The following is a 6,514-nucleotide window of genomic DNA, read 5'->3' as shown; positions in this document are numbered from 1 at the left end:
TGGGGTAAGAAGGGGAGGAGGGGCAGTAATGGAAGTTAGAGAAGTCAATGTTCATGCCATCAGGTTGGAGGCTACCCAGCCGGTATATAAGGTGTTGTTACTCCAACCTGAGTGTGGTTTCATCTTGACAGTAGAGGAGGCCATGGATAGACATATCAGAATGGGAATGGGACGTGGAATTAAAATGTGTGGCCACTGGGAGATCCTGCTTTCTCTGGCAGACAGAGTGTAGGTGTTCAGCGAAACGGTCTCCCAGTCTGCGTCGGGTCTCACCAATATATAAAAGGCCACACCGGGAGCACCGGACGCAGTATACCACACCAGCCGACTCACAGGTGAAGTGTCGCCTCACCTGGAAGGACTGTCTGGGGCCCAGAATGGTGGTGAGGGAGGAAGTGTAAGGGCAGGTGTAGCACCTGTTCCGCTTACAAGGATAAGTGCCAGGAGGGAGATTGATGGGAAGGGATGGGGCAGGATGAATGGACGAGGGAGTCGCGTAGGGAGCGATCCCTGCAGAAAGCAGAAAGAGGGGGGAGGGAAAGATGTGCTTGGTAGTGGGATCCCGTTGGAGGTGGCGGAAGTTACGGAGAATTATACGTTGGACCCAGAGGCTGGTTGGGTGGTAGGTGAGGACAAGGGGAACCCTATCCCAAGTGGGGTGGCGGGTGGATGGGGTGAGGGCAGATGTGCGGGAAATGGGAGAGATGCGTTTGAGAGCAGAGTTGATGGTGGATGAAGGGAAGCCCCTTTGTTTAAAAAAAGAAGACATCTCCTTCGTCCTGGAATGAAAAGCCTCATCCTGAGAGCAGATGCGGCGGAGACAGAGGAATTGTGAGAAGGGGATGGCCTTTTTGCAAGAGACAGGGTGGGAAGAGGAATAGTCCAGGTAGCTGTGAGAGTCTGTAGGCTTATAGTAGATATCAGCAGATAAGCTGTCTCCAGAGATGGAGACAGAAAGATCAAGCAAGGGGAGGGAGGTATCCGAAATGGGCCAGGTAAATTTGAGGGCAAGGTGAAAGTTGGAGGCAAAGTTAATGAAGTCAACGAGCTCAGCATGCGTGCAGGAGGCAGCACCAATGCAGTTGTTGATGCAGCGAAGGAAAAGAGGGAGACGGCTTACATGCTTACATGTTTTGTAACCTGTAATGCTTACATAGTTTTCAATTGATTTTGACTGCCAATGCCATTATTTTGATCATAAAATATAGGAGCAGAAATAGGCCATTTGGCCCATCGAGTCTACTAGTTAAGCCATTTGTCATCATTTCAAAACGTTTCAGCAGGCTTTACAGTGAGAATAGAAGACCTTAGGTACTTATGCAGAGGAGCAGTGGTGTAGCATAGTGTTTAGTACAATGCTGTAACTACACCAACTACCCGGGTTCAATTTGCCAATGTCTGCAAGGAGTTTTACCCCATGATCACATGCGTTTTGCCCAGGTACTGCAGTTTCCTCCCCTGTTCCAAAGTCTAAGGGTCAGTGATTGTGGGCATGCTCTGGTGGCAACACCTGCTGCCCAGCACAGCCCTCGCCGATTTTCATTTGACACAAATGGCACATTTCGTTTCTTTCAATGTACACGGGACAAATAAAGCTGAACCTTAGATCATTAAAAAATCTCATTTGTTTTTTTGGGAGAACACACAAGGGTAGCGGAGGGCTTTGGCAGCTCAGGCAGCATCTGTGGAGTGGGTGGTTGGTATGGAGAACCTTCCACTGAACCTGAAAGGAAGAGGAATGATTGCCAGTATAAATAGATTGTGGGTGGGGATGCGTGGAGCAAGAGTTGCAGGTGATAGGTGATCCAGGGGAGGGGAGTGTGAGGCAGGTAAGGGGGACGGGAAGAAAGTGGGAGTGATGTGGGAAGTGACAAAGGGGTGCAGAAGAAGGACTCTGATTGGGGAGCACAGTGCAGCATGGAATAAAGGGAAGGAGGTGGGGAAGGGAACCAGTGGGTGGAGTGTGTGGATGAAGCGGGGCAAATAGGGTAAAAGGGTAAAGAGATAGGATGATGAGAGCCAGTAGGATTAGGAGGGGGAAAAAGGAAAGGTCTTCATTTTTTCAGAACTGGACATCGTTGGAAGGCCAGCATTTATTGCCCGTCCCTGAACTGCCCTTGAACAGGATAACTTTCTTGGCCAGTCCATATAAGACATTGGAGCAGAATTAGGCCATTCAGCCCATCTGCCATTTGCCCAGACAAATAAGAAATCCTCCTTAGCGATTAACTCTAGGAAAATTTACTATGCTGTGGATGTCTATATATAATAGTTGCATTATATAATATACTGTGTATATAGTTGAGATGCATTCTATATTGAGTTGTAGTTTATAGCTAAGCAGCGAGGAATGTGTTTCTAATATTTCAGCAATACTGAGTAATCTTGTATATATATGTTGTTTGATTAAGCATTTTTGTTCATTTAAATAATTCAACACTGGCTTATATGTCATCGCGCTACCGTGTGATATGTGCGCGCCTCATTTAAAGTAAAAGACAAAGTTAGACTCGCATCTCGCGGCTCCTTGTTTTCCTTTGAATTCGTTTTGGCATTTTGAAGTTACAAAACTTAACAGGAAGGGGCTTGTTTTGCTGCTGTTGTTCTGCTGAACACGGTGGGGATGCTATGTTGGCGCTGGTAAGTGTGGCAACACTTGCAGGCTGCCCCCAGCACATCCTTAGGTTCTGTTAGTTGTTAATGCAAACAACACATTTCACTGGATATTTTGATAAACTATGATAAATGAATGAATCTGAGTCTGAGGATTAGGGGAGGAGTCTATAACTAGAACTCATTTTTAAGGACTCGATAATTCATGCTCTCAATAGTATTATTTATTATTATAATTATTTGCTTTTTATTTTCGTGACGTTTGTCTGCTTTTGTACGTTGGTTGTCTGTAGTTTTGTCTGTAGTTTTTCATTGACTCTATTGTATGTTTGTTCTACAGTGAATGCCTGCAAGAAAATGAATCTCAGCATAGATGGTGACATACACTCAGTAGCCTCTTTAATAGGTACCTCATGAGTGAGCTTTTGAGTCTATGTTCATGGTCTTCTGCTGCTGTAGCCTGTCCACTTCAACGTATAGTGCATTCATAGATGCTCTTCTGCACAACACTGTTGCATTGCATGGTTACTTAAATTTCTCTCGCTGTTGCCTTCCTGTTGGCTTGAACCAGTCTGGCCATGCTCCCCTGACCTCTCTCATCAACGAGGCATTTATGTCCACAGAACAGCAACAAGATCATTCTGGCATCAACAATCAGTCCATGGCCTGAGCAACAACTGAACCTCTTGACCACGTCGGCATGCTTTTATACACTGAGTTACTACCACATGATTGGCTGATTAGATATTTGCATTAGCGAGCGGATGTACAGGTGTATCTGATAAAGTGGCCACTTTGATAATAAACTGACTTTGAACTTGGGCATCGGCGGTCTGACAAGACCCAGCATAGCTCAGTAATTAATGACCACATCCACAGGCCAAAAGAGGCTTTGAATGATTTATTGTGTAACTGTAAAGTCTATTTGTAAAATAAAATATGAAATACTGATTTTTTGGGACAGGAAGCATCTTTAAGCTCTCACCTGAAGTGCTTTCTGGTGTTCACTGTAAACTAGGCCAAAATAAACTGGCACGTTCAAGCACTTTGCTCTACAACGGACTTCGTTATTTTGTTCTAATCGTATGCTTTTTTGTACAATTCCCATTTTTTTTCTTATCAGTATTGTGTATCATTAATAGTAATGATCTTTCAAGAATCATTAGATTCTGGAATAGTTCCAGAGAACTAGGGAATCACAAATGTCACTCCACACTTTAAGAATGGAGGGAGATAATTTTTAAAAAAAACAGGAAATTATAGGCCAGTCACAAACGAGAGAATATCTGCAGTTGCTGGAAATACGAGCAACACACACTAAATGCTAGAGGAACTCGACAGCCCAGGCAGCATCTCAGAGAAGGGTGCAGTCGACATTTCTGGCCGAGACCCTTCAGCAGAACTGGAGAAAAAAAGCTGAGGAGTAGAGTTAAAAGGTGGGAGGGAGGGAGAGAGAAAAACACAAGGTGACAGGTGAAACCTGGGGGGGGGGGGGGGGCATGGAGTAAAGAGCTGAGAAGTAAATTGATGAAAGAGACAGAAGCCCATGGAAGAAAGAAAAGGGGGAAGAGCACCAGAGGGAGGCGATGGGCGGGCAAGGAGATAAGATGAGAGAGGGAAAAGGGCATGGGGAATGGTGAAGGAGAGGCAGGGTGGAGGCATTACCAGAAGCTTGAGAAATCAATGTCCATGCCATCAGGTTGGAGGCTACCCAAATGGAATATGTTTTTCCTCCAACCTGAGTGTGGCCTCATCACGACAGTGGAGGAGGCCATGGATAGACATATCCATGGTGAGGTGGTACACTTTGGAAGGACAAACTCCAAGGCAAAGTACAAAGTAAATGGCAGGATACTTGGTAGTGTGGAGGAGCAGAGGGATCTGGGGGTACATGTCCACAGATCCCTGAAAGTTGCCTCACAGGTAGATAGGGTAGTTAAGAAAGCTTATGGGGTGTTAGCTTTCATAAGTCGAGGGATAGAGTTTAAGAGACACGATGTAATGATGCAGCTCTATAAAACTCTAGTTAGGCCACACTTGGAGTACTGTGTCCAGTTCTGGTTGCCTCACTATAGGAAGGATGTGGAAGCATTGGAAAGGGTACAGAGGAGATTTACCAGGATGTTGCCTGGTTTAGAGAGTATGGATTATGATCAGAGATTAAGGGAGCTAGGGCTTTACTCTTTGGAGAGAAGGAGGATGAGAGGAGACATGATAGATGTATACAAGATATTAAGAGGAATAGACAGAGTGGACAGCCAGCGCCTCTTCCCCAGGACACCACTGCTCAATACAAGAGGACATGTCTTTAAGGTAAGGGGAGGGAAGTTCAAGGGGGATATTAGAGGAAGGTTTCTCACTCAGAGAGTGGTTGGTGCATGGAATGCACTGCCTGAGTCAGTGGTGGAGGCAGATACACTAGTGAAGTTTAAGAGACTACTAGACAGGTATATGGAGGAATCTAAGGTGGGGGGTTATATGGGAGGCAGGGATTGAGGGTCGGCACAACATTGTGGGCCGAAGGGCCTGTAATGTGCTGTACTGTTTTATGTTCTATATCAGAATGGGAACGGGAAGTGGAATTAAAATGGGTGGCCAATGGGAGATCCCGCTTTTCTTGAGGGATGGAGTGTAGGTGCACGGCGAAGCGGTCTCCCAATCTACATCGGGTCTCACCAATATACAGGAGGCCACACCGAGAGCACCGGACACAGTATATGACCCAACAGACTCACAGGTGAGGTGTCGCCTCACCTGGAAGGATTGTTTAGAGCCCTGAATGGTAGTGAGGGAGGAGTTGTAGGGGCAGGTGTAGCACATGTTCCGCTTACAAGGATAAGTGCCAGGAAGGAGATCTGTGGGGAGGGACAAACGGACACAGGAGTCGCTTAGGGAGTGGTCACTGCAGAAAGCAGAAAGCGGGCGGGGAGAGTAAGGTGTGTTTGATGGTGGTAGCAAGCCTCCACCAACTTCCTCCAATTCCAAGTTGGTGTTTTACCTCCAACCTCCACCCTGCTCTCAAATTTATCTGGTTCATTTGCAACACCTCCCTCCCCTTTCTTGATGTCACTGTCTCTATCACTGGAGACAGCTTACCCACTGATGTCTATTATAAACCCACAGACTCTCACAGCTACCTGGACTATACCTCTTCCCACCCTGTTACTTGTAAAAACATCATCCCCTTCTCTCAATTCCTCTGACTCCACCACATCTGCTCTCCAGATAAGGCTTTTCATTCTAGAACAAGTGAGATGTCCTCCTTTTTCAAAGAAAGGGGCTTCCCTTCCTCCACCATCAAGACTGCCCTCAACCACCTCTCTTCCATTTCATGCACATCTGCTCTTACCCTATCCTCCTGCCACCTTACCAGGGACAGGGTTCCTCTTGTCCTCGCCTGCCACTCCACCAGCCTCTGCATCCAGCACATAATTCTCCAAAACTTACGCCATCTCCATGGGATCCCACCATCAAACACATTTTTCCCTCTCCCCACCCCCCAACTTTCTGCAAAGAGGTGTGATAAAGGTGGCCTTCTCTTTCACTGCCAGTGACTAGTGATGTTCAATAACAGTTGGGACTGCTTCTTTTCAAGTATATATCAATGATCTGGATGATAGAATGGATGGTTTTGTGGCCAAATTTGCAGATGATGTAAAAATAGGTGGAGGGACAGGTAGTGTTGAGGAAGTTCAAAGTTCAAATTAAACTTATTATCAAATTACATTTATGTCATTATATGAAACCTTGAGATTCATTTTTGCAGACATAATCAATAAATCCAATAACCATAATAAAATCACTGAAACACCACACCAACAGGGCAAACAACCAGTGTGCAAAAGACAACAAACTTAGCAAATACAAAAATATATACTGTATATATATATGATAAATAGGT

At 45.6% G+C, this 6,514-nt stretch overlaps 1 long non-coding RNA gene across 1 annotated transcript in view; it reads left to right on the top strand.

Moving 5' to 3' along the window:
• LOC140740159 (uncharacterized) overlaps positions 1 to 3,517 on the top strand; it is a 10,739-nt gene extending 7,222 nt beyond the window's left edge. Inside the window, exon 3 of the long non-coding RNA XR_012101806.1 lies at positions 2,954 to 3,517. This is a non-coding gene — a long non-coding RNA (uncharacterized lncRNA). The remainder of the gene's footprint in view (positions 1 to 2,953) is intronic.
• Positions 3,518 to 6,514: the final 2,997 nt, after the last annotated feature.

Source organism: Hemitrygon akajei, chromosome 16 (assembly GCF_048418815.1).
Source record: "Hemitrygon akajei chromosome 16, sHemAka1.3, whole genome shotgun sequence".
Taxonomy (NCBI): Eukaryota; Metazoa; Chordata; class Chondrichthyes; order Myliobatiformes; family Dasyatidae; genus Hemitrygon; species Hemitrygon akajei.
The sequence above is the reverse complement of the archived record's forward strand: the minus strand, read 5'-3'. Positions and strand labels throughout refer to the sequence as shown.